Consider the following 27,833-nt stretch of genomic DNA (forward strand, 5'->3'; position numbering starts at 1 on the left):
CCCTCAATCCTGAAAGTGAGGTGGGCAGGTTTCGGCCATTTGGTGGGTTATTAATGTTTGTTGTCATTTTTTAAAATATTTTTTTAAAGATTTATTTATTTAGCGTAATGAGTACTCCATCTGCAATATACACCTGCAAGCTAGCGGAGGGCATCAGATCACATTACAGATGGTTGTGAGCCACCATGTGGTTGCTGGGAATTGAACTCAGGACCTTTGGAAGAGCAGTCAGTGCTCTTAACCTCTGAGCCATCTCTTCAGCCCCTGTTTGTTGTCATTTAAAGCGGTTGTTATTGATCATAATTAAGAAATAAAGTTAGGAGGTTAGGTTCAAGGATCCTTTTCTTCCTCTTTCTCCTCTCTATCCTTCTTTCTCTCCTATCTAGTGTTGGAGGTGAAAAGAGATGAAAGGAAAACTGGGGATATAGGGACGAAAGGACAAAGGAAGGTGGATTATTTGTATCTCCTTTTAGACTAGAAACAACTGCTAATCTTGAGTTGCCACAGACTGTCTCAGTCAGGTATAGGTCCTTGGGAATGGGAGTTCTCGAAGCCACCGTGCACAAGGAATCGTTGAGGTGACAGAGACAAACCCAGAGGTAGTTTGAATCTGAGTGTATTTTGCAGGCAAGCAGTCTAGATTTTTATACACATTTCCTGAAACAGGGAGTGTGTTGTGGTTACATTTTCCATGGAGTGGATTCAAGGGAGTCAGTGAAGCAATCAGGCACACACAGTACAAAGTGCAGAACGCAAAGTAACAGTGTTGTCAACTTGAAATGAAACAACACAGGGGACAGAATACACAGTAAAGACGTCATCGTCCTTAAGTCATTGGCTTGCTATCAGTGCGCATGTGCCCTCTTTGTCAAGGGTCAGTGTTCTCTCATTAATGGAACTTCCGCCCAACGCCTCTGTGCCAAGACAGTTTTTTCTTAGTTCTCCTTTCTAATGTCTGAGCGCTTCTATCTGGAGCTTTCTGAAACACTTTATTTCTTCGTAAGTCATAATATAAATTATTAACTAATGAATAATTGTTAGCCATGTTTCTTTTAATAAGTGGAGAAGACCAGCAGAGCTTGGCAGTGAACTCCAGGCTTGAACGGTCCTTGGCTGCAGTCCCACGTTAGGGCGTGTCATAGAAATGCCATCATGAGAGCCGGGCGTGGTGGCGCACGCCTTTAATCCCAGCACTCGGGAGGCAGAGGCAGGCAGATCACTGTGAGTTCGAGGCCAGTCTGGTCTACAAAGTGAGTCCAGGATGGCCAAGGCTACACAGAGAAACCCTGTCTCGAAAAACCAAAAAAAAAAAAAAGAAAGAAAAGAAATGCCATCATGTTTGAAGGGTCCTGGTATGGGAGTAAGGTTAGGAGAAAGAATAGAGACAGCCTATGCCAACACAATGAGAATAAAGAAGGCTGCAATGAGTTACTCCTGGCAGGACCATCAGGCCCATTCCAGGAGGCTCTCCCTGGGCAGGGTTGTCACCTTGGGTTGTGCAGCAGCATTTGTCACACAGACTCCACTGGAGGGGTCGTGACATGGAATATTTTACATTGGTATGTATTTTTGTATATTTATAGAAATTTAAATTTATTTTTGCTACAGCATACTGTATATATATCCATGTATGTCCATATGTATATCCATATATATATATATATATATATATATCAGCTCTTGTTTTAGGTATGCAAAATCATTTAAATCTAATGTGAAGTTCTAGGCCTTTTGAAAACTACTGTTACTGCCAGGCGGTGGTGGCACACGCCTTTAATCCCAGCACTCAGGAGGCAGAGGCAGGTGGATCGCTGTGAGTTCGAGGCCAGCCTGGTCTACAAAGCAAGCTCAGGACAGCGAAGGCTACACAGAGAAACCCTGTCTCAAACAACAACAACAAAGAAAACTACTGTTATTGGGGCTGGAGAGATGGCTCAGTGGTTAAGAGTGCCGACTGCTCTTCCAAAGTTCCTGAGTTCAATTCCCAGCAACCACATGGTGGCTCATAACCATCTATAATCTGATATGGCGCCCTCTTCTGGCTTGCAGGAGTACATGCAAGCAGAGCACTGTATATATAATAATAAATAAATAAATCTTTAAAAAAAGAAGAAAACTACTGTTACAAACTAGGATAATTAATAAATGCAAGATAGTAGTCAGTCAGTCAAATTTACAGTCATTTTAGTTATTAGTTTAGTTAATTACAAAAATAAGCTATGTTTAGCCTCCTGCATATGTTTTCAAAGTTAAGGAGACAGTAGATAGCTGGAAACAAGCAACCTTGGCCTATTCAGATATATTTTAGATAGATAGATGATCTTCAAACATTTCAGAGAGCTACAGAATATGATATTTAATATTTTTAAAAATAATTTATTTACATTGGTGTTTTGCTGCATGTATGTCTATGAGAGGGTGTCAGATTCTTTGGAACTGGAGTTTCAGACAGTTGTGAGCTGTCATGTGGGTGCAAGGAATTGAACTCGGGACCTCTGGAAGAGCAGCCACTGCTCTTAACCACTGAGCCATCTCTCCAGCCCAAGATGGTTTTTGTTTTGTTTTTGGGGTTTTTTTTGGTTTTGTTTTTTGTTTTTTTGTTTTTTGTTTTTGTTTGTTTTGTTTTGTTCTTTCTAACAGCCCTGGCTGTCCTGGACTTGCTTTGTATACCAGGCTGGCCTTGAACTCACAGCAATCCGCCTGCCTCTGCCTCCCGAGTGCTGGGATTAAAGGCGTGCCCCACCACGCCCGGCAACCAAGATGTTTTTATAATAATAAAAGATGTTTCATGACAGTGAGACACATCTGCACCTGGCAGCACCCCATTATATTTCAAAGATGATGGGCATCAAAGAACCTCCATATGCAGTTTGCTTCAGATGTGACCAAGCTAGCTGCTAGGCAAAAACCCTGCCCTTGCCTAACTGATGACCACATGCTGTCCAAACATGTGGACAAGAAGGCCACAATGGAAGTACTGCTGAACTTCGACAAAACAAGGTAAGCTACTTATTTACAATTCCTGCTTCACAGAAAAGTCTGTCAGACATTCTGGGCCTGTAGGCCAAAGATGGATGCCCCAATGTTGCTGAGGAATCTTGGGTGACTGTCCAGGCAGCCAGCAGTCTCGGTCATTTCTATAGTCTCGGAAGCTGCTTGCTCTGCATTTCCTGTTTACTCAGGTGATGTTTATCCTTCTCAGGTCTGTGATGGGGTTGAATACTAGATAGTTATAGTCTCACATATAAGTTTAAGTTGTTTAGAATTTTTTTTTTTAATGTTTTAAGGTCTAAAAAGACATTTTGAGGTTGGCAATGCCAGTTATGATAGAAAGTAAATTAGGTACAGAACTTGGGACTCACCAAGATTGGATAGCGGAGTACTTTCTCCAAGGTCGCCAAATACAAATGGACAAGGACCTGTGAATGTAATTCTTGGTTTTGTTTGTTTTTTGTTTGTTTTTCAAGACAGGGTTTCTTTGTGTAGCTGTGGCTGTCCTCTACTCTCTTTGTAGACCAGGCTGGCCTCGAACTCACAGAGATCCACCTGCCTCTGCCTCCAGAGTGCTGGGATTAAAGGCGCGTGCCACCACGCCCAGTGTAATTCTTATCGGAAAGTTTTCATAATTGTTCTTATTGTATGTAATTTGTTGATGTTAGAGGAAAGCCTTTTATTGGACTAAAAGGAGGATATGTTGGGATAATGTCCCTATGCACTGTGTAAGATTGTATTATTCAAATGCTGATTGGCAATGGCAGAGAGTTGAGTACAGGCTGGACTGTGGTATTGGTATTTTTATTTTTTTATTTTTTTGGTTTTTCGAGACAGGGTTTCTCTGTGTAGCCTTGGCTGGCCTGGACTCACTCACCTTGTAGACCAGGCTGGCCTTGAACTCATAGCAATCAGCCTGCCGCTGCCTCCCGAGTGCTGGGATTAAAGGCTTGGGCCACCACCGCCCAGCCAGTGTTGGTATTTTTATGAAGCATCACCTGGTGTAGGGTTTTATAAACATTCATGTCTGTCACCTTCTGATTGGTTTAATAAAGAGCTAAATGGCCGATAGCAAAGCTAGAGAGGAAGGCAGGACTTCTAGGCAGAGGAGGAGGAAACAGGTGCGGGTAGTGAGAAATGGTGATGAACCATGTGGCAGAGCATAGATTAGCATAAACAGGCTAATTTAAGTTATAGGATTTAGTTGGGACAAGCCTAAGCTAAGGCCAAGCTTTCACAATAATAAAAAGTCCCCATGTCATTATAAGGGCAGCTGGTAGCTGGGGAAAGCCAGGGATAGAGGTAAATTTTGGAAGCTGCATGGAGGAGGTGACACCTCAGCTGAACCCTGACTCTGCCTTAGACTCTGAGCCTAGTTGTCTGGTAAAGAACGCAAGAGTAGCCGGGCAGTGGTGGCACACGCCTTTAATCCCAGCACTTGGGAGGCAGAGGCAGGCGATCACTGTGAGTTCAAGGCCAGCCTGGTCTACAAAGCGAGTCCAGGACAGCCAAGGCTACACAGAGAAACCCTGTCTTGAAAAACCAAAAAAAAACAAAAAACAAAAAAAAACCAAAAAAACCTACAAGAGTAGGAAGTTGGCAACCATGGATTAGAACAGCAGTTCTTAAACATTGCCTAACAGAAACCGGGCATGGTGGCACATGCCTTCAGTCCCAACACTCATGAGGCAAAGGCAGCCTGGTCTACAAAGCAAGGCCAAGACAACTAAGTATACACAGAGAAACCCTGTCTCAAAAGAACCCAACTAGGGATGAAGAGATGACTCAGAGGTTAAGAGCACTGTCTACTCCTCCAGAGGTCCTGAGTTCAATTCCCAGCAACCACATTGGGGCTCACAACCATCTATAATGTGATCTGATGCCCTCTTCTGGCCTGTGGGTGTACATGCAGGCAGAGCACTGTAAACATGATAATAAATAAATTAAAAATAAATAAAAACCAATCAAACAAAAGGCAAAAAGCAAAAACCCTTGCCTAGCAGAAGCATTGCCTAGACCGAGTTTGCCAACGTGCACTGCAACATGTACCATTATGCACCCTAAACCCATTCATGCCGTACATAACGTGTGACTTGATTACTCTGCTAAACAGCGTAGCCTGGATATTCTACTCTCAGTCCTAAGGATTCAGTCCAGGGCTTCAGGCATGTCAAGTACTTGCTCTACCACTGAGCCCCACAGCAGCCCCTCACTCCTTTTAATGGTTCTTTGTGTTCCAGTTCCCAGATGTGCCATGGCTTGATTTGTGTGTGTGTGTGTGTGTATGGATATTTTGCCTGAGTTTATGTCTGTGTGCTCAGTCACCTGTGCAGGTCAGAAAAGGGTGTCAGATCCCCTGGAACTGGAGCTACAGATGGCCACGAGCCACCACGTGGGTGCTGGGAATTGAACCCGGGTCCTCTGGAAAAGCAGCCAGTGCTCTTAGCTGCTGAGCCATCTCTCCAGCCTTTAGCATTACTCTTTTGGTATCTTTCTTTCTCTTTTTCTTTTTTCTTTTTTCAGACAGTTGAGCTTTGGGTGGGAGGAGCCCATTTCTAATTTGTTAACAGATGCCATGCTAGCTGACAGGAATTCGAGTCCTCTCTAGGCCTTAGTTTCCCATCCATACAATGTGAGACTGGCTCATTCCCACCTGTAGATCTTTGACGTTGTGCTTTAGTTCTCTCTGGCTCTGCCCTGGCATCCTGCATGACCTGCCCTCTCATTCCCTCCTTCCAGTCTCTGTGCACACTGGCAGGGCTTGGCATGATAGCATGTCCTGGCATGCCTATCCTGGCACAGCAGAGGGCTGCTGTCACTAGTGGAGTCTGAAATGTCCCCCACAGACTCAGGCCGCAGCTGGATGGGTCATTTGGGAAGTTTGGGCTGTGTAGTTTGTTTGAGTCAGGGTCTCTCTATGTAGGCTCTCTGAAACTCACGGAGAGCCTTCTGTCACAGCTTCTGCCTTCCAAGTGCTAGGATTAAAGCCGTGTGCCACCATGACTGGCTGTTATGAAAGTGTAAGAGGTGCATATGGAAAGCAAACCCTAGGGATGGAACTTTGCAAGTTATTTTCTAATTTTGGGTTCTGGTTGTGTCCACCTCCCACTATCCCCCCACCCATGTGTACCATGCGAGCACGTGTGCGCACACACACATACACACACACACACACACACACACACACACACGCACCTCTTCTGCTTCCTCATCTGTCACCATGTGAACTGTCTTTGCCACAGGTTCCTACTACGCCACTAGGCTTTTCCTGGTAGCAAGGACTGAAATCTTGACCCACAATAACCTTTTCCTCCCCTAGATTGTTTCTGTTTGGTATTTCAATCACAACAACACAAAAACAAATGGTACTGTATGCAGGATTGTTGCCGTGATAAACTGACCGTGCTCCTTGGGCCTTTGGAACTAGCCTAAGGGAGGAGTGGGGACCAGTTTGAAGCTGGAGGCTCAAGGAAGCTCTAGGATGCCATGAGCGCCACCTAGTGTGCAAGCTGGTGGGAATGCAGAATGCTTCTAGAAACACTGACAGCTGTAGGCTTAGACTAAAAACAAACAAGCAAACAAACAAACAAAAGCTACCTTAGGGTTCTCAAAGCTTCTACCTCTCTTCCAACAGACAGACCAGAGATAGGAGAGAAGGAAGGGAGGAAGCTGGGACAGGAAAACTACAACGTGCAAATATCACTGGGATGTTCACAGGGAGGAAACCAAACTAGCTTAGAGGGTTAAGAACAGACTTAAACTGCTCAAAATTGTGTTGTGAAGCTTATTATTAAACAAACATAACACATTCCAATTATTTGTGTGATAGCAGGGTTAAGAGAGAAACTAAGAAACACAGTTTTATAAAAATGCTAGGACAGGAAAGCTACAAAGTACAAATATCACTGGGATGCACACAGGGAGGAAACCAAACTAGCATACAGGGTTAAGAACAGACTTAAACTGCTCAAGACTGTGTTGTGAGGCTTATTATTAAACAAACATAAAACACCCCAATTATTTGTGTGATAGCAGGGTTAAGAGAGAAACTAATAAACATAGTTTTATAAAAATAACTAACACCGCTGGGCGTGGTGGCGCATGCTTTTAATCCCAGCACTCGGGAGGCAGAGGCAGGCGGATCGATGTGAGTTCGAGGCCAGCCTGGTCTACAAAGCGAGTCCAGGACAGCCAAGGCTAACACATAGAGACCCTGTCTCAAATACACACACACACACACACACACACACACAAGTAAACCCTAACAGCCAGCCACTCATTGGGAGGCGCACTAGAGGCCACCTTGGTTTATGCTTTGAGAAAGAATTTGTCTACATTCTGCCCGTCTCCTGACAATTGGGTTGGCCTGAAGTTAGATTAGAAGTTTAGACTAATTTGTTCAGCAGAGGGAAGCTCAGGGCAGCAGTGCTTCAGACTGGATGGCTCTGGCTTTAGTCAGGGTTATGGTCACAGTTGGAAGGGGAAGCACAGTGGGATTTGAAAAAGGTAGTGCTGGGCCAGGCGTGGTGGCGCATGCCTTTAATCCCAGCACTCGGGAGGCAGAGGCAGGCGGATCGCTGTGAGTTCGAGGCCAGCCTGGTCTACAAAGTGAGTCCAGGATGGCCAAGGCTACACAGAGAAACCCTGTCTCGAAAAACCAAAAAAAAAAAAAAAGAAAGAAAGAAAGAAAAAGGTAGTGCTGGTTTTAAATAGATGTACCACCATGCCCACCCTGAAGATCGATTTATTGATTATTTGCTTGGTTTTTTTTTTGGTTTGGTTTTGGTTTTTTTGCTTGTGTCCTCCCCCCCCCCACACACACACAAGGTTTCTCTGTGTAGCCTTGGCTGTCTCAGAACTTGGGTGTTGGGAAGCAAACCTGGCCTCCCTTCAAGAGTAGCAAGGGCACTTACCTGCTGAGCCATTTCTCTCCAGCCCAGCTCAATGTTTTTTATGTTTTATTTTGTACTTGAGACTCTCTACATAGCCCGGGCTGTCCTAGAACTCACTATGTAGACCAGGCTGACCTCAAAGTCAGAGCCAGCTCAGGGCTTCTTGACTAGCCAGGGTGTGAACGGCCTTCTCCTCCTCTTCCTCCTCCTCTTCCTCCTCCTCCTCCTTTTCCTTCTCCTCTTCCTCCTCCTCTTCCTCCTCCTCCTCTTCCTCCTACTCCTCCCCTTCCTCTTCCTCCTCCTCTTCCCCCTCTTCCTCTTCCTCCTCTTCTTCCTCCTCCTCCTCCTCCTCCTCCTCCTCCTCCTCCTGGAGCTGCCACCACCACAGCCAAGCAGTGCCTCCCCCACTTGCTGGATCACAACTCTTCTCCTAAGTTGTTTCTGGGCACTCTGGTCACATGATGCACTGATTCACTGTACCTTCACCCTGTGGGACTCGATCTGTCACCTGAGCTGAGGCCTGGCCATGTACAGACATGAGCTTCTGTGTCCCCAAGGCCTGGTGGCTATTCCTGACTCCATCTTCAGCTGGTACCATCAGAAGGACTGCATCTGTTTTACGAAGGTGACGCTGGCCTGAGAGGTGCACATGGGAGAACTAATGCGTGTGGTGTAGGACGGATGCACATCCCAGGCCAGAGAGGAGACGCTGCAGCTGAGGTTGGTTTTGCCCTCAGATGAGTTAAAGACCTCACACTACAGTACCCAGATCTCCAGATGCACCTCAGAGCCCTTGTTTTCCTTTAGCCTGGAGCCTTGGGCTTGCCAAGCAAACACTGACATTAAGCTCTATCCCAAACCCTTCTTTTAGTTGAGACAGCCTCACTCACTGTCACCTAGGCTGGGTTTGAAGCTGTGATACCCCTGCCCCAGCCTCCTGAGGAGCTGCGATGACAGGTCTGTCCCACTGTGTAGCGCCTTTATTCAGTTAGATACCCTCTGGTCGGATGAGACCTCTGGCCTTGTGTCCCTGGCCCTGGCACTCACCATTTCTTTTCTTTTCTTTTTTTTTTTTTTTTTCCTCCAACAATCTCACAATCCCAAGTGCCACCCTGTGTTGGAATGAGCTGTCCTTTTGAGACGTCACTGCTTCCTTTGCCTTTAGTCGTCAAGAGTCATATTTGTAGTGTATTTCAGAAGTTAGCCTTCTTCTTCTTTCTTTCTCTCTTTTTTTGGTTTTTCAAGACAGGGTTTCTCTGTGTAGCCTTGGCTGTCGTGGACTCACTTTGTAGACCAGGTTGGCCTCAAACTCACAGCAATCCACCTGCCTCTGCTGTGATTAAAGGCATGCGCCACCACACCTGGCTTGTTAGCCTGCTTCTTAAGGCCAGTCAGTACAGTGTACCCAGTTCATACACTCACCTTGAGGCTCAGAGGGAGAAGCATCTGTGCATCTTTACTGCATGCTGGAACACTCCGGCACTGACAGTGGATCAGGTCCAGGGAGCACAGTACAGCCCTATAAGCAGCCCCACCTACCTGCAGAAACAGGAAGGTACAGGGGAGGGACATCTCTCTGGACTCCACCATTGTCAGCCATGGGTTAGTAGAGCCTGTGAGGTCTCCTAACACTGCCAGATTAGGTATGCATCGTTTGGGGAGGAGACACCTGCATTATTGCCTCCTCAGCTTCAAAACTCAAAGCAGAAATATTCCAAAAGAACAGGGACCACGAACCAAGCGTATAAAAGAGAAAAGGAGAAGAAGAAGAAGAAGAAGAAGAAGAAGAAGAAGAAGAAGAAGAAGAAGAAGAAGAAGAAGAAGAGGGACCAAGGGCTGGAGAGCTGGCTCAGTGGTTAAGAGCACTAGCTGCTCTTCCAGAGGACCTGGGTTCAATTCCTAGCACCCACACTGCAGCTCAAAGCTGTCTGTAACTTCAGTTCCAGTGGATCCAACACCCTCAAAGACACAAATGCAGTGCTGTGCTGGGCTTAAATGAAACCCCAATCAACACTAGGAGCCGATTCGGATACAAACACACAAGGGTCTTGTTTATTGATTATTCAGCTTAAGCTGGACCCACACTATCACTGACGCAGCAGATCACGTGTGAGTCCCAAGTGCAAGTAGGAAAGAACTTTTTTCTTTGTTTGTGTGTTTTGTTTTGTTTTTTTCCAAGACAAGGTTTCTCTGTATAGCCTTGGCTGTCCTGGACTCACTTTGAAGACCAGGCTGGCCTCGAACTCACAGCGATCCGCCTGCCTCTGCCTCTTGGGTGCTGGGATTGAAGGCGTGCGCCACCACGCAAGGCAGAAAAGAACTTTTTATAGATTGTAGTGAGCGAGAAAGCAGGTAAGTGGGTTTCTAGTTTGGCAAGTATCCTATTATTTCCAGTACCAGTCCGGTATCAACCCACTAATGATTAACTTCTAAGGAGTAACTTTTGAGAAGTCGGGGCAGCATCTGATCTTTTAGTACTTTCTTATTTTCCACCTAATTGGCAGTTCTTTATCTTTGTGCCAGGTGTATCTTTGTGACTTTTTCTAGATCCGTAGTTCAAGAGTAGGTCGCCCAAATACAGAAATGAAAATGTTAGACAAAATGAAGTTACTTTGGTCCATGACAGGTAAAACACCAATGCACATTAAAAACAAAAACAAACAAACAAACAAAACACCCAAACAAGCCAGGCACGGGGGCACACACCTTTAATCCCAACACTGGGGTGGGGGGCGGTGGAGGCAGGTGAATCACTGTGAGTTCGAGGCCAGCCTGGTCTACAAAGTGAGTCCAGGACAGCCAAGTCTACACAGAGAAACCATGTCTCAAAAGACCAAAACAAAAACAAAAAAACCAGGGAGGGTCACACTTAGACACATGGAATCACCCACTTGTCACCTAACTGGTTTCTGTCCCTGTAGCAACCACCAGGTTGTCGCTCAGGGCAGCACATGGTAGCCCTGTATATGGTCCCCACAAGGAGGAGGAGTTCCCTTCACCACTGTTTCCTCTTCATCCCCACCCAGCACGGCAGGCTCCGGCTTCCTCTGCCCAGGAACAGTTCCTCAAGATCAACAGGAAATTCCCACAGGCAGGGCGGACCTGCTGACCTTGTAATGAACAAGAGTATGACAGTGCCACAAACCAGGCATCTCCCACTTCCCTCTCAGCTGGCTACCCTCCACACAGCCCAGAGGGCTGGGTTGGGCCCACTCTGGGTGTAGGGTGGTGGCAGCAGCGGGTGGCTCCAGGCGTTTGTGAAGCAGGCTCAGGCAGAGAGAGGGATTAGATGAGGAAAGCAATGTGTGACTCTTCTAGAGAGACTTTGGTTTTGTGTTGGTTTTGAGACAGCGTTTCCTTGTGTAGCCTTGGCTGTCCTGGACTTACTTTGTAGACCTGGCTGGCCTTGAACTCACAGAGATCCTCTTGCCTCTGCCTCTCTGAGTGCTGGGATCATAGGCTCTAGCCACACCACGCAGCAATGAACCATCTCTTCACCACAGGGGGGGCTGCTGGCTGTGAAAGCTGTGTTGTGTCCCCTGCAGTTAACTTTCCACATCCTGTAAAATGCCACGTCTACTGAGATCACATACAGCTGGGGCAGACTACATGGAGTGGGTAGGGAAAGAGAGAGTGGCTGGACTCCCAGGTGACGGGCCAATCACCCCCTCACGCTTCTACCCCTGAATGTAGATTCAGTTTTGTGAGGGACCCCTGTGGGTGCTTGCAGCTGCTCTGATTTCAAGAACGTCACCCCAAGTTGTGCCTGGAGGATAGCATCCCACAGCAGAGGGTTACCCCCCCCCCATTCCACTAATGGGATTTACTTTAATATCAGGACTCTAAACAGTATGAAGCCAATAACAAACATGCATTTCCTTGTGTATTAAAGTAAAAGCCACTGGTGGCACATGCCTTTAATCCCAGCATTCAGGAGGCAGAGGCGGATGGATCTCTGTGAGTTCAAGGCCAGCCTGGTTCATAGAGTGAGTTCCGGGACAACTAGGGCTACACAGTAAAGCCCTGTCTCGAAAACAAAAACAAAAAAACAAAAACGAAAAAAGAAAAAAAAAAAAGAAAAAGAAAAAGAAAAGAGAGAATAAAAATCCCCAAAATAACAATTTGTACAAAGGTCGGCTGCAGAGTCTCCTGTCTGTTATTGTGGGGAGCTGAGGAGAGAAGTGGAGGAGGGAGGCTCAGAAAGGAACAAAGGCCCTAGTTCCAGAATGGCAGTACATATGCTCAAGTCCACAGCCTCACCGTCCCTGAGGTGTTGGTTGCAACACGTTGCTCACTCTGAACCTTCCTGCACATTTATTAACAGGGACAAAGGCCACTGCCAACATGAGGTCTTGGGTTTGCTAGGCCCGGATCGCTGAATTCAGAGTCTATTCCTGGAAGCCCGATTGGGAGCCAGAGTCCAGAGTTGATGCAAAAGCAAAGGAATTTTATTGAGCTGACGTGCTGGGGTCCACCAACTCAGAAGAGTTGGGGGGCCCGTTCTGCAAAAGCTGAGTTTAGCTACCCTTAACAGAAACAGAACTCAGTAAAGTGGTTAGTTATTGAGTAATAGGCTAACACTAGGTGACCTTTTAGGTGAATGGAGGTCTGAGGTAGTAGATTCCAAGTAGGGTGAGATGGGGGCAGTAAATCCTGAGGGCAGGGAGGAGATGGAGGCTAGGGGAAAAATTTTTAACTTCGGCCTGTAATTCTTAACTTGCTTAACAACACTTTTTGTTTGTTTGTTTTTGTTTTTCGAGACAGGGTTTCTCTGTAGCCTTAGCTGTCCTCGGCTCACTTTGTAGACCAGGCTGGCTTGGGACTCACATTGATCCGCCTGCCTCTGCTTCCCAAGTGCTGGGATTAAAGGCGTGCCCTACCGCCGCCCGGCCTTTAACAACGCTACTGTTGTGATGGCAAAGCCAAGCCGCCTGGAATCTCACACTGCTTAGCTAATAATGTTACTGTTATGATGGCTGAGTTCAGGCCACCGAGAATCTTACAGGTTTTACAGATTATGTGGCAGTCTCTAGAAAGGTCAGCTTTGGGTTTGGAGCCTGGACAAGCATTCTAAGTCCCTACCACACAAGAATGTATTGTTAAACATCCTCCAGGAAGCCAGGTGCTAAGCTTAACCTCTAAAAAGATAAGGACATACTGCTGGGTGGTGATGACACAAGCCTTTAATCCCAGTGTTGGGAGGCTGAAGTGTTGAAGTAAGTTTTACTCACCTGATTTCATTGTTCTCTTGGAGGCTTACTGCCTCCGTCAGTTAATATAGGCCTAGAATCTCTCAGTCTCTGAGACTTACTGCTGAATAAGCTTATCCTTTCTAGTTCTTTCTGAACTCTGGCTGGCTGGTTCAACTCAGCTCTCTGGCCTAAAACTCCTCTTCAAACTGACTGATTCAAAGTGGCTTCCTTCCCTCTGCCTCTGACTGAACTGCTCTGCTTGGCCTTACACTAACTCTAGCAATCTGTCCTAATCTTCTGGCTCCTTTCCGTTCTGGTTCATTCTGTCTTCACCTGTGTCTAGCTTGTTCTCTCTCTCCCTGCCAAACTATGTCTATACAGCTGTCCTGGTAAAACTGGCTCCTCCCTGTCTCCCTCTGCCCTGCTCTCTTAAGTCCCCCCCGCCCCCGACCCCCGCGCCTCTCTCTCTCTCTAGTTTTTTGAGACAGGGTTTCTCTTGTAGACCAGGTTGGCCTCGAACTCAGAGATCCGCCTGCCTCTGTGGGTGCTGGGATTAAAGTTGTGTGCCACCATGCCTAACTAAGTCGCATCTCTTCCCTCTCCCCATGAGAGTTGATATTCTATCCTGTCAAATATTTCTCTGATTCATCACTTTGCTTCTCAATTAGACATCACTTTTTTTTTTTTTTTTTTTTCCCAGAGCTGAGGACTGAACTCAGGGCCTTGTGCAAGCGCCCTACCACTGAGCTAAATCCTCAACCCCTGGACATCACTTTTAAGAAGACATCAATGCTTCCTTCTTCAAACTAACTGGGATTATGTAAAGATGTGTCCTAAGGGCATGTGTGCATTCCTGCCAGATCACATTGGTCTTATGTGATCCCTTGCCACAGCAGCCATGTTTCTGGATTAAAATTCCTCTATGCCGGGGGTGGTGCCCTCTTCTGGTGTGCATGAAGACAGCATATTCATATACATAAAATAAAAATTTTTTAAATTCCTCTACACTGAAGCCAAGTGGATCTCTGTGAGTTCAGGGTCAGCCAGGGCTACATGGTGGGACCAGCCCAATAAGTAAATAAATAGAAATGACAACCTAAGAAATTCTTTTTGGAAAAACAAAAGATGAGTAATCTGAATTTCAGAGAAGTCCAGTGTTGGTACCTGAGCATGTGGCAACTATGACTCTAGCCCATGTCTGAAGAGACACTCAATACTTAAACTGTTATCCTGACATGGGTCTCCTTCCCAAAGGACCGTGGACCCCCATGTGTGCACATGATCACGTGCTATGAGGCTTCTTGCCTTGCCAGCTTTTTCTCACACTGGTGCGTCCATCCAAAGCTCTGGGAAGTCCTGCAGCCCAAGAAGCCAGCGGTAGTCAGCGCATGCGCCTATCTGGGTGGGTAGTCAGCGCATGCGCCTGTCTGGGTGGGAAGCTAGATCCAGAGCAGCTTGAGCTTCACAGGGAGAACCTGTCTCCCAAACGGAAAAGAACAACAACAAAAAACATGTTGCCAGAATTTTCTGACAAGCATGATGAGAGACTGCTTACCTGTGTGTCAGCATCAGGTGCTGATAGGATCTGAGAGGAGGAAAACCAAACAGTTTCCAAGTAACAGCCCTCGACTGAAAGAGTACAGCCAGAAGAGGCCACTCCGCAGCCTGCTGCACTGAAGAACGCCATCTGTCAGTCAGTGCAGTCAGGACCCAAGGGACAGTGAAGGTGGGGGTTCTGGCCTTTGCTCCTCTTGAGTAAGGTGGAACAAGTCTTACCCCCAGGTGACTGTACTCTCTAGCTGCAGGTTGGCAGCCCTGCAGGCTGAGGCTGACCCTGACCTCCTGTCCAGGGTCCTGACATCTCCCTCAACTCCATGGATGCTGCGACCCTAGAAAGCAGCAAGGGCTGCCATCAGCGGGTACATGTGGGACTCTGAGGTACCAGCATCCACCCGGTGCTCAGGGGAGTGGTGTTTGGGCCTGCACAGGGCAAAGAAGCTACAGGGACATGACGCCTGCCCTGTCGACCTTGGCTGTAACGGGGAGTCCCCATGATAACTTTTGCAGTCTCAAAGCCAGACCTTTCTGGGGATCCAGGGACCCAGATGAGAGGGGCCAGTGGAGGCTTCTAGGGGAGTAAGTGCCCATGATTAAGTGTCCCTGGGGTGAGAACAGCGGTAAGAGTAATCCAGGCAGGAGGCAGAGGTGACATCCAGAGAATGCTAGCCCTGGAGGAGGGAAGTGACACAGGAGAATAGGGGTGGACGAAGACTTCCACTTACAATCAAGGGCACACTCTCCACGGTGAGCAAGTCCCTAGGGAGCATGGGCTGCACAGGGGGCGCTCTACTCTGCAATTCGCCCAGAGGCAAGTGTAGATGCCACTGTAGACTTGGCAGGGACAGCAAAAGCAGGCCGAGTTGGGAGTGTGGCCCAGACACAGGGAAGGCCAAAGTACTGACAGGAATTAGCCATGAAGAGAGTGGGAGTTTCTGGGAATTGCCCACTCTCTTCAAAGGCCACTGAGGGCTAAGGAAACTGCTTTCTAACAGATGTCCTCGGCAAACAAAAACCACTGAGGAGGAGAGGGCTCACAAACGTTTCTCGGGACAGGGACAGAACCAACTCGAGTTTCACATCAGGAATCGGTCTTTCGGGGTACCCCAGCCTGATCCCAAAAACCAGTTCTCCCACGTCCCACGGCAGGGAACAGTCCAGCTGATCAGGTAGAGGGAGGGGTCCAAGGAAGGAGGTCCGCACCGGGAAGGCAGAGGTCGAGCGCATTGGGGAGCTGTCCAGGGAACGCCTAGGTGGAACCTCTGGGAAGGGGGCTCGCGAGCGGAGGGGCGCGGATCTGCGAGGACCAGTGCGGCAAGTCGGCCTAGGGAGCACGGCGGAAAGTTGGATGGAAGGCGCGCGCGGAGGGCGGGCGCACGAGATTGGGTTCAGGGAGGTGACAGCGCGCGTCCCTTTCCTTGCCGGACCCACTCATCTGGGCCCGCTGTCCCCGGCAGCCAGGCAGGGAAGTCTTAGCTCCGGATCAGGCTTCCCGTAACCAACCGCACCAAACGTCTTGGCGCCTCGTTTTGTTTTTTGTTACTGTGCCACGTCATAGGTCTCCGCCTCGGAAGTGATGTCACCGGGCACAAACGGGGCCCACTAGGTGTTGCCATGTTTTCAAGGGGCTTTGCACGGCTTCTGACAGCGCTCTTGGCGCCATGTTGCTTCTGGGCGGAAGTAGCCCATCTAAGGCTCGGCCCCTTTAAAGGAACAGAGGCGTGTACAACCTTGGGACTAGAACTGGGGTCGCCGGCTCTTTGCGGAAGCAGCGCAATCGTTCCCTGAAGCAGGTCAGTACCTGGTTACGGTTACGGTGCGCGGTATCCCTGGGATCGTGTGTTGAAGCCGGCAGGTCCTCCATAGGTTTCTGAATGCTGTGGCTCTCGATGCATGTCTGCTGTTTGTGTGATGTGTAGCTTCGCTGAAAAAAGGAGCCGTGCACTGAGGAAAAACTTGCGCGCAAGGTTTTGGCATCTCTGCACTCAGCCTTGGGACCTGTCAGGCTAGCTCCCTCTGCACCCACAGCCAACTCTCCCAAGGTAGTCCTGGCCAAGAAGATGAAGACTGCGCTAACGGAGATTTCCCCGCAGAGCTGGCGCCAATAGTCTCCGTGGGTTCTTCCGGATTCTGTCGTTCCCGACTGGCAGTAATCATGGCAATTGGGTTAAAGTACTGTGGCACTACTTCCAAAATAACGTAGGTAAACAAACAAACAAGCAAAAAACCGTAACGGGACAGAAAGAGGCGCCTTCAGCCCTCCTGCGTTCGATGTTCACGTTCGCTCCCGCTTTCTGCTAACTTGCACACATTAAGTGGTTGACTGGCCAAGGAAATGGAGGTTCCTAGTACCTGACAAGGCGAGGGATTTAACTACTGGGTGCGCGGGTTGATCCTTCAAACGAAAAGGATTAAAAACATCTGCTGAGCCAATGGCTAAATTCGAGTCTCCTTCTAAAGGTCTTGTTGCTTCCTTTTAATTAAAAAGGGGGGTGGGGCGGTGGGGGGGAGTTAGAGGATTTAGTTAGGGTTTCCCAGCCAGTATAGAAAGAAGCTGGAAAGTTGAGTACAGGGAGTTTTAGTCTGCTTTGGTCAGATGTGCAAAACCCATGTTCCACACCAGGCGTAGCACAGAAATTCCGTATGAACTGTAGGGAAACACCGGGCGGACAGTAAGACTAGCTTAGGGAGAGAGTGGACAGCCGGGAAGAACAGTGCCAGCCCAAGATGACGCCCAAGGCTCACTGTCCTTTTCCAACCTGGAGTTGGTAGACCCAACACCACGTTTTTACCTTTTGATACACCTCAGTTTTAGTTACGGATGGGTGAGGCACAGAGTTTGGAAAAGGATTCCCATAGGCTCCTCACTGCTCTCCCACCCACAGGAGGCTTTGAGGCCGCTAGGTCTCTCCCTCTGCTTCCTGGGAGCATCAGCATTAATTTCTTGGACCCACTGTGCAGTCGAACTGCTAGCAGCTGAGAGTCTCCCAGCGAACAGGACATGTAGGGTTCCCATCCCATGATTCTGTGAGACTCAATAGTCAGCTTCCATGTTGAAAACCTTTGCATAGGACCATGGGTGGAGTCAGAGGGGAATTCTCCCAGAGTGTGCTCTTTCAGCTGTGACATAGAAGTGTATAGAATGCCATCCCAGCCTTCCCTGAAGGCCCTAAGGGGCTGACAAAATGTATATCATGAGAGCTTGTGCCCACTGGAGACCTCCAGGCTAGTTCCTTGCACACCTACCCCTCCTTGGTCTCCACTCTACCTCAGTAACCTCCCTCAGTTACCTCAGACCTGCCTCCTGACTGCTAACCAAATAGGGGCCACAGAAGACTACAGCACCTGCAGGGACTTTGCAGTCTGTCCCCAGAGCAGTGGTCCTGGTGACGCAAATAAAGATGTCGCAAGAGGCTCTTGTCTTCCTGGTTGTTTTTCCTCCCGGCTGAGTTCTCAAATTGCCACGGAACAGAGACGTGTAGCTATTAACGTCCTGATCCTGCCTCTGTGGTTAACAGTCCAAATCACTTTGGCTTAGAGGGACAGGGCTCCATTAGTCCTGTCCCAGCAGATACTGGGCCCCACGGACTCCCTGAGGACACAGGCAGCTCCTGAAAGAGTCCTACCTCCTTAACCCCGCAGGGAATGGGGTGGGAGAGAGCTTGAGCTGGGGCTCAGGGCAGGGACTTCCTGGGTTAGCTGCTTTACCTGTTCTCTCAGGTCCCTGCTGGGCCTCCTACCTCCCTGTCCTTTAAAACTGCATGGCAGTGAGATTTCAGTTGTGGGTCTGCATCCTTACAAAGGGCACAAGGAACAAGCTACCTGCTCTTTGTCACACTTGGGGCTGTCACCCGTTCCTGAGGGCTGGGAACCCTCAGTCAGAGACTCACCCATTCCAAGTTCATGGGACCTGGGTTTCCCTCCAGTGTTGCTTAGCTGTTAGGCTGTCTTTTCTCTTGGGGATATTTACACTAAAGGACCTCTTTTTTGCTGTTTAAAAGAGCAGGGCTGGATTCGTCACTGAACAAGAGACTTTGCAAGGTGGAGGAGGTCTTGTAATAGGTGTGTGCGTGTGTGTGTGTACGCATGTGTGTGTGTGTGCACACACACACGCTCACATGAGTACAGATACCTGTGGAGGCCAGAGACATCAAATCTTCCTGAAGGCTGGAGTTACAGGCAGTTGTGAACTCCCTGGTATGAGTGCTGGGAATCAAAGTTAAGTCCTCTGCAAAAGCAGCACGGCTCTTAACCACTGCTGGCTAACCACTCTTAGCCATCTCCCTAGCCCTGTGACATAAGCTTTTGTGGAACATGGGTGTGGGTTTCCATGGTAATTGGTCAGTTTCTTGTGAGCTGCAAGTTGTTGAGTGCATACAAGGGGCACAGCATGACCTGGACTAGACGCTCAGTTTGGTTGGTTTCCGCATGGTGCTGGGGATCCGGTCCAAACTCTTACATTTGTTATGCTGATTCTCTCCCACCCTACAGATGGATAAACTGACCCACAGGCCATGCCCTGGCCTCCCATGTCCCATAGCTAGTGCAGCAGTGGAGCTGAGGTCTTTTCACCTAAGCCCAAGCCTCACTGTTTTTTGTTTTTGTTTTTTTTTGAGACAGGGTTTCTCTATGTAGCCCTGGCTGTCCTGGAACTCACATTATACACACACACACACACACACACACACACACACACACACACACTCACAAACCAAAGTATATGCAAATCTATATAAGTTCCCAAACCCAACCCAGAAAAGCCAGTGTTTATAAGTCAGTAGCTCCCAGCACTCGGGAGGCAGAGGCAGGCGGATCACTGTGAGTTCGAGGCCAGCCTGGTCTACAAAGTGAGTCCATGACAGCCAAGGCTACACAGAGAAACCCTGTCTCGAAACCCCCCCCCCAAAAAAAATCAGTAGCATCTCTTTAACCCTTCTTTAGCACAACCATTCATTCATAATAAGCAGTCCGCACTGCACCATTGTGATCAGGGTTAGGTAAATAATAACCATATAAAGTTAGTCATTAATAGTTGCATAACATGAACTTTGTAGTTAGTTGCTCCCCCACAGATCCTGAAGAGTGACAAATTCGGCAATGACAGGTTGTATATGAGTGGCAACCAGTTGTGTCATTCCCCTGCCTCCTGTGTCAGGTTCTGATTAATCACTGTGTTGGTTCAGGGCCAGGCAGCAAAGCATGCTGTTACTACGTGATAAAACCCGGTGACCCATGTAGCATCTCAGAAAGTGGATTATCAGGAGAGTTAGCCAGCAGAGACCCACGTAAGCAAGGGACCTGGACATGGGAAGTCACACTTGCATGGGACTAAGATGCTGTTTTAAGAGAGCAGGCCTGGATTCATCACTAAACATGAGACTTTGCAAGGTGGGGGAGGTCTTGCAATAGGTGTGTGTGTGTGTGTGTGTGTGTGTGTGTGTGTGTGTGTGTGCGTGCGTGTGTGTTCCCCTTGCGGGGAACGGGAGCACTGTAGCTGGCCTTGTTGAAAACGTCCATCTACAATGGGAGAAACTTCCCGAGTGCACACTGCCTGACACCAGTGGGAAAGCTGTTCTCAAGCCGGAGAGGCCCAGAGAAGATTTATTTACTCCTGTGTTGCTGCTTGGGGACTTGCCAGTCAAGAGCACTACTGCTGTGCTGCAGGTCCAGCCCTTACATTTTTTTATTTTTCAGACAAGGTCTTACCGTGTGCCTTGTACTATGTATGGGTTGCAACAAAATGCTTATGATTCTGGGGCTGCCAAGATGGCTGAGCAGGCAACACCATCTGCTGCAATAAAATTTATTTTTCTTATATTAATTAATACAGTAAATTATTAAGGCGGTAGTTTTCTTTAACCAGCTAGTTCCCCAATGACACAGAGAGATGGTGGTTTATTTTTAAGTTGCAAGCACTATGCTGGGCAGAATCTGAGCTACTCTAATCCTAATACCCTTAAAACCCACATATAAACCAATAACTTGCCAATCTGGTGACTTCCTGGGGTGGCTTCTATTCCACCAGTCCTTTTGTCCAGCCACCTGCTCCAGCATTCTCCCCATGTTCCCCTTCTCCTCCCCGGAGGTCCCGCCTCCCAGTTCCTGTCCTTCTGCCCTCTGATTGGCCAAACAGCTCTTTATTGACAACTGCTACATCCACTCAAGGCAGTCCTACACAATTCCCCCTTTTAGTCTAATAAAAGGTCCCCCTTTACATATACATTTATATTATTACACGTATATACAATAAACTATATGCAGCAAGAAGAACTATGAAAACAACCAGGAATTATATAAATGTTACATTCATAGTGTTTTGGCAACTTTGAAGAAAACATGTTTCTTTTTTTTTTTTTTAACATCTTTCTTATCTTGGTCTAAAATTCAGAATGTAAATCAATTTCTATGATATCTCATATCTATCAACCTAAAAACATCAATCTAGACCTAAAAACATCTTAACCCCTAAGCAACTAAGCTTAATTGTAAAACTAAACTATCTGGTCTTCAACCCCATCAGACTGGAGGAGGAATAAAATTAATTATTTGAGTGAACAGAAAGTTCAGGTTAGCAGCTTCCAAGGTGAAAAAATGACAGGGACAGTTTGCTGCGTTAATAGTCACCCAGAACTCTCTATAATGTTGGAGCATCATCTTCAGCCTTCTGGCCCAGTATACCTGACAGATATTTGTGAGGCAGGAACTATTGAGGACTTGCCTACCCTGTCTTGGCAGAGTTTGGCCATCAACTCTGCCTGCATCTAAGCTTGCCCATTTTTAGGCAGAATTCTGTCTATGACGGAAATGAGGACATTTTTGCCTAGTGTCTGGTTTGCCAGATTTGAAGCCATCTCCATAAGAAGGTTCTTTAATGCTCATCATCTTCTTTGAGGTAAGCTGTCTTATTGTCAAAGAATCCTTAAAATAATAAAAACATCTTTAAATGCCATAGTCTTTAGGTCTCTGAGGTTTTTGAAGACCTCATCTAACTATTTTACCTTATCTATCCATAGAATCATATCTATCTGTTAAACCTAGGATGTATATTCTTGTGATAAAAATAGACTAGTAATTGACATGGCCATGAGTTGATCAATTAACAATTAACTTGTATTACTTAATTATCCTAAACAGTCTGCAATAGCACTTTCAAAGTATTGGAAGTAAAGCTTGTATTATAATTGAATTGTATGGTACAATACCTCACATTAGAATGTGTGTGTGTGTGTGAATAACAGTCTTTTTTTTTTTTTTTTTTTTTTGAGACAGGGTTTCTCTGTGTAGCTGTGACTGTCCTGGATGCGCTTTGTAGACCAGGCTGGCCTTGAACTCACAGAGATCCTCCTGCCTTTGCCTCCCAAGTGCTGGGATTAAAGGCATGCGCCACCATGCCTGACTCGAAGAACAATCTTAAATTTGATTTCTATACTAGTGTATCAAAATTAAACTTATTTTGCATCAATATACAAAATTCCATATCAATGAATAAGCTTATTTGTGAGTAACAATTAATGCCTTAAGTTGAGGAGTAGATTCAATAATCTACTTTGTCCTATCATCTCTATATTTCCCTTTCTTTCTTTTCAACCTCTATCTCCATACCTAAGAAAAAAAGATAAAGGAAAAGAGAGACACCCCTGAGTCCAACATCGTGTTCGCTATAAATAAGACCAATAATAACTTATAACTAACTCCAAGGATAAATAAACATTCCTAGCCCAAGAAAACAACCAAAACCCTACCCAACCCAACCCACCCCGCTTAAGGGAAATGGGGCATCCTCTTTTTAAGGCTTCTTCTGGCTGATTTGGGAAGAATAATACCTTTGTAGGGGCCCAAATAAAATTGGGGAAGATGGTTAAACAAGCTAGGAATACCATTTGTGGTCCAGTCTCTACATGATGAGAAATTCCAAGCTTAATAGAAGTCCTGTGTGGGGCAGTCTGAAATGCTGGACCAATTGGGATCAGCACTTTTCTTTGAAGCTGTCCTGTTCTGATGAGGAACAGCAACTGAAGCACTTGGGGATGGAACATGAGGGATGCAGGATGTCAGCGTCTCAGCATGCTGAGAGGAATGAATCCTGTCAAGTCTGATCCACCATCAGTGTCAGATTCTTTTGTTCTGAAAACATTAATTTCTCACAAGTATTATACAATCCTTAAATTATAAATGTATGAGGTGTGCAAGATGCACAGATCAACTGAGGCTGGTTCTCTGCTCTTTGTATGAACAGAAGAAAGACATTTGTAAATATTCATTCATGCCATATGAAGAATGGCATTTAATAATAAGTCACAGGGATTCTGTGACCAACAAGAAGCATTGGCTACGCATAGACATTCATGTCTCAGCCAGTCTCAGAGCTGTTCCCATGTAGTAGGCTTAGCAATAAAAGCTTCTTGTTTGTTCTGCAGTTTGAATTCATGTAAGTATAGACTGACTTAAGTTAGCAGTCTCTCTTTTATCTAGGTCTCTTTCATTTTGACCTATTTCAAAGACTAAGTATAATATTACTGGGCCGGGCGTGGTGGCGCACGCCTTTAATCCCAGCACTCGGGAGGTAGAGGCAGGCGGATCGCTGTGAGTTCGAGGCTAGCCTGGTCCACAAAGTGAGTCCAGGATGGCCAAGGCTACACAGAGAAACCCTGTCTCGAAAAACCAAAAAAAAAAAAAAAAAAGTATAATATTACCATTACTAAAGAATGCACAATCATTATCTAGTTAAAATCAAAACAAGATTGTATAGTTCTAAATGTCCTTCTCTAGGCTCTGTGGCACCTGGTGGATAAGACAGGCTGCTACATGTTTTCCGAGAGAATGCTTCCTGTTTTTAGAGACAGGTTGGTTGACCTGAGCAAAAGAAAAGGCATTAAGCTTTAAATAAATTTTGTATAAAGCTGGGCGTGCCACCGCATGCCTTTAATCCCAGCACTCAGGAGGCAGAGGCAAGTGGATCACTGTGAGTTGGAGGCCAGCCTGGTCTACAAAGTAAGTGTAGGACAGCCAAGGCTACATAGAGAAACCCTGTCTTGAAATACCAAATAAATAAATAAATAATAAACTTTATATAAACTCCCATTCAGTTTAGAGTTTATGCATACCATGGGCATCTTTTACTAGGGTTTTCACATGTGTTCTTGGTGTTTTTGTCTCACCTCTTCTCTCCATATGGGATGGACACTTCCACCTTTTAAGCACATGAATTGTAGCCTTTGAGTTTCTGGGACCTAATGAGGTTGAAGTGTACTTGCCACCTGTATAAAATCCTCTGTGTCTTTTTGCATTAGGTGTGACTGCCACTTGTCCCCTGTGAAAATGCCTCATATTTTGGGGGAAAAGCCGGCTGCCAGAGCAATGACAACTCAACTCAGTCAGCAAACATAAAAAGCTTTTCCATGTAGGAGGCATGCAACTTGCATGTTTGTCTCCCCGGCCAACCTTGGGTCCTTACATTGACCAATAGAACATATCTCTTAGGCCAATTTACCCTTTGGCACCAGTTCTCCCATGGAAACCCCACTTACAAAGAGATTGGCTGACCTTTTTGGAGCAGTGTGACATTGTTTCTTCTTACATAAACCTAAAATTCATGTATATCCATCTTTTAGATCAGTAAGGATATATAATCCATTATTAAGAAAAAGGAACTTACATAGTAATTTAAAGGAAAATTTTGTCGTTTTGAATCCTAGACTGTCTTTGTAAGTAGCTTATTTTATTACAGGGGGTCAGGCCCTGACTACTATGTAGACCAGGCTGGTTTAGAACTCACAGAGATTTGCCTCTCTTCATCTCCACTGTGTTGGGATTACTGGCATGTGCCACCACCCCCTTGCTGAAATATTCCATGTCAATTCCAGTCAAAATCTTCAAAAGTCTCAGGCAGAAATCAAGCAAGGAAACAAGAAAATTCCAAGTCTTGGGTCAGTTGTGCCAATTTAGAAGGCAACATTATTCCTTGGAATTTAGTTGTTGCTGTAACGTGTTGGCCCAGCCCTTTCCAGAAAGAGCCGACACACATCTTGCAGCTAGAGCTTCTCCAGCTGCTACCAATTTACCGTTCTCTGCAGGAACAAGTTTTGTTAGGTCTTCTTAATTTCTCTCTCCTTGTGTGTGTGCAAGATCTTGAAGGACATCTAGCTCTACCCCAGCATAACACATGTCCTGTTCTCCATTCTGAGGGTAGGATGTCCCTGAAATAGGCAGGCTGATCTAATTCAGCAGATTTTTCTATAATCCAATGTCTTTCAGCAGCAGTTGTATTTTGTTCATTAGCATTCAAGAAATTTAAAGTCAGCTGGGCATGGTGGCGGGAGCCACCATGCCTTTAATCCCAGCCCTTGGGAGGCAGAGGCAGGCAGATCGCTGTGAGTTGCAGGCCAGCCTGGTCTATAAAGTGAGTCCAGGGCAGCCAAGGCTACACAGAGAAAGCCTGTCTAAAAAAAAGAAAGAAAGAAAGAAAAGAAAGAAATTTAAAGTCAATAAGGCATTATGTAATCTGTCTCTGGGGTCTTTGATACTCCTCTTTGCTTGATAAGCATTTCTTTTAAAGTACGATTGGATCTTTCAATGACTGCCTGTCCTGTAGAATTATGTGGTATACCTGTAACATGTTCTATGTTATAAGACGTAAACTTAAGCTTCATTTTTATTAGAGACATATGATGGAACATTGTCAAGTCTTAATTTGTTTAGGCATGCCCATAATTGCCATAACTTCTAATAAGTGCATAATAACAGAATGAGCCTTTTCGGAACTTAAAGCCGTTGCCCACCGAAATCCTGACTATGTGTCTGTAGTATGGTGCGCATACCTCAGTTTACCAAACTCTGTAAAATGAAATACATCCATTTGCCACATTTCATTTCTCTGACTACCTTAGGGTTACTTACTTCCTGCACTTAATGGAGTTTGGTCATATAAACAGCAAGTAGGATAGTTTCTCACAGTTTCCTTGGCTTGTTGCCAAGTGGTAGAAATTTCCTTCTTTAAACCTATGCTGTTGGGGGCTGGAGAGAAGGCTCAGAGGTTAAGAGCACTGACTGCTCTTCTGAAGGTCATGAGTTGAATTCCCAGCAACCATATGTTGGCCAAGACCATCCATGAGATCTGGTGCCTTCTTCTGGTGTGCAGGCCAGAGCACTGTCAACTAACTAACACAATCTTAAAAAAAACAAAAAAAAAAAAAAACACCAAAAAAACCCTTTGCTATTAACATGATGTTTTTAATGAAACTCTGAAGTTTCTAACACACTTCCTATCAATAGTTGATGAAGTTCGTCATTACTTTGTGCTAGAGGGCCTGGTAGACCCGTATGAGATATTATATGTGTAATTATGATGGATGGTTTCTATTTCTGATCACTTGTTGTAATTGAATAGTGAAGTTAAATTGTTATCATCCTGAATTAGATCAGCAGTTCCTATATGCAAAACAACTCTTTCAGCATATTGATAGTTACTATATTAAGAGATTCTTGAAGCTGTGGTAACACCAGCAGAATTGCTTATAATTGTGACTTTTGAACTGAATCATAAGGACTCTCAACAACCTTACTTATAGTTTCTGACTTGTAACTTGCCCTTTTTGATTTATTGGCATCAGTGTAAAATGTCGGAGCACTAGAAATTGGAATCCTCTTTACTATATGAGGAAGAATTCAAATGTTCTTTCTATGAATTGAAGATGCTGGCCTTTGGGTATCTGTTGTTAATCTCTCCCAAAAAAATCCCTGCAAGATCTCTGCCAGTATTCATTGTCTATCCATAATGAGGCAATCCCAGCATTAGTAAAAGGTACAACAATCTCAGCTCCATCTATTCCAGCTAATTGGCAAAGTCTCATTTTTCCCTTTACGATCAATTCAGAAACCTTTTTTTCCCCTTCGACACAAGGTTTCTCTGTGTAGCCTTGGCTGTCCTGGACTCCCTCTGTAGACCAAGTTGGCCTCGAACTCACAGAGATCCACCTGCCTCGGCCTCCGGAGTGCTGGGATTGAAGGCGTGTGCCACCGTTACAGTAATTTGTATCCGTTCTGCCTACAAAGCAAACAACTGACACAGGGAGACTGAAACGTACTTTAAAGCTGCCAGCACTTTGCCGGGCAGAGTCTAAACTGATTCTAATCTACTCGTAAACTAAACAAACTACTCTAAACCTTATAACATACATATATTCCAGGCACTTGCCACTATGACCCTTGGGCTAGTCCACCACTGTCCCCACCATCCTCCTCCAAGTGTCCAAAAACCTGTCCCTTCTCCAACCTTCCAACATTCTCCTCCCCTGCAGGAAGTCCCGCCTTCCACTTCCTGTTCTTCTGCCCAGCTGATTGGCTAAACAGTGCTTTATTGCTGGTTGATACATTCACTCAGCATTCCTCCACAATTCCCCTTTTTAGTCTAATAAAAAAAAAAAAACTTTTACCTATACATGTATATCATTACACCAGTATAAAATATATATACACAAGAACCACAAAACAATCGTTATATTTATGTTATATTCTTAATGTTTCACTATCTTCAACCCCGTCAGAGACTTGAGAAGGAATAAATTTAATTAACTGAGTAAATAGGAAGTGCAGGTTAGCAGCTTCCAAAATGGAAAAAAAAAAAAATTACAGAGACACTTTGCTACCTGAATAGTCACTCAAAACTCTTTAACATATTGGACCATCATCTTCAGCCTTCTGGCCCACTTTATCTGACAGACATGTTTGTGAAACAGGGACTACTAAGGACTTGCTTACCCTGTCTTGGCAGAGTTTGGCCATCAACTCCACCTGCATCCAAGTTTGCCCATTTCAGGTAGAATTCTGTCTGTGTCAGAAAGCAAGGACATGTTTTCCCCAGGGGCTTGTTTGCCACATCTGAAGCCATCTTTGAGGCAGGCTGGGTGTTTCCAGGAGTCAACCTGTCTCATTTTCAAAGAACCCTCAAAACAAATAAAATTTCATTAAATGCCATATTCTGTAGGTCTCTGAGGTTTTTGAAGACTTAATCTAATTATTTTACCTTATCTACCTATTAAACCTAAGATGTATAGTCTTGTGATAAAATTGAATAGTACAATGAATTAGAAATAAACCTATTTTACATCAATATCTAATATTCTATACCAATGAAGTAAAAATCACCTTGTGAGTAAAAATTAAGGCCTTAAGTTGAAGAGTAAATTCAATAATCTATCTTTTG

At 45.8% G+C, this 27,833-nt stretch overlaps 1 protein-coding gene across 1 annotated transcript in view; it reads left to right on the forward strand.

Moving 5' to 3' along the window:
* Positions 1-16,262: 16,262 nt before the first annotated feature.
* Positions 16,263-27,833, forward strand: part of Kyat1 (kynurenine aminotransferase 1) — a 34,878-nt gene continuing 23,307 nt past the window's right edge. Inside the window, exon 1 of the mRNA XM_051166889.1 lies at positions 16,263-16,425. The gene's annotated coding sequence lies outside the window, so the exon portion shown is untranslated. The remainder of the gene's footprint in view (positions 16,426-27,833) is intronic.

The sequence above is a fragment of the Acomys russatus genome, chromosome 24 (genome assembly GCF_903995435.1).
Source record: "Acomys russatus chromosome 24, mAcoRus1.1, whole genome shotgun sequence".
In the NCBI taxonomy this organism is placed as follows: domain Eukaryota; kingdom Metazoa; phylum Chordata; class Mammalia; order Rodentia; family Muridae; genus Acomys; species Acomys russatus.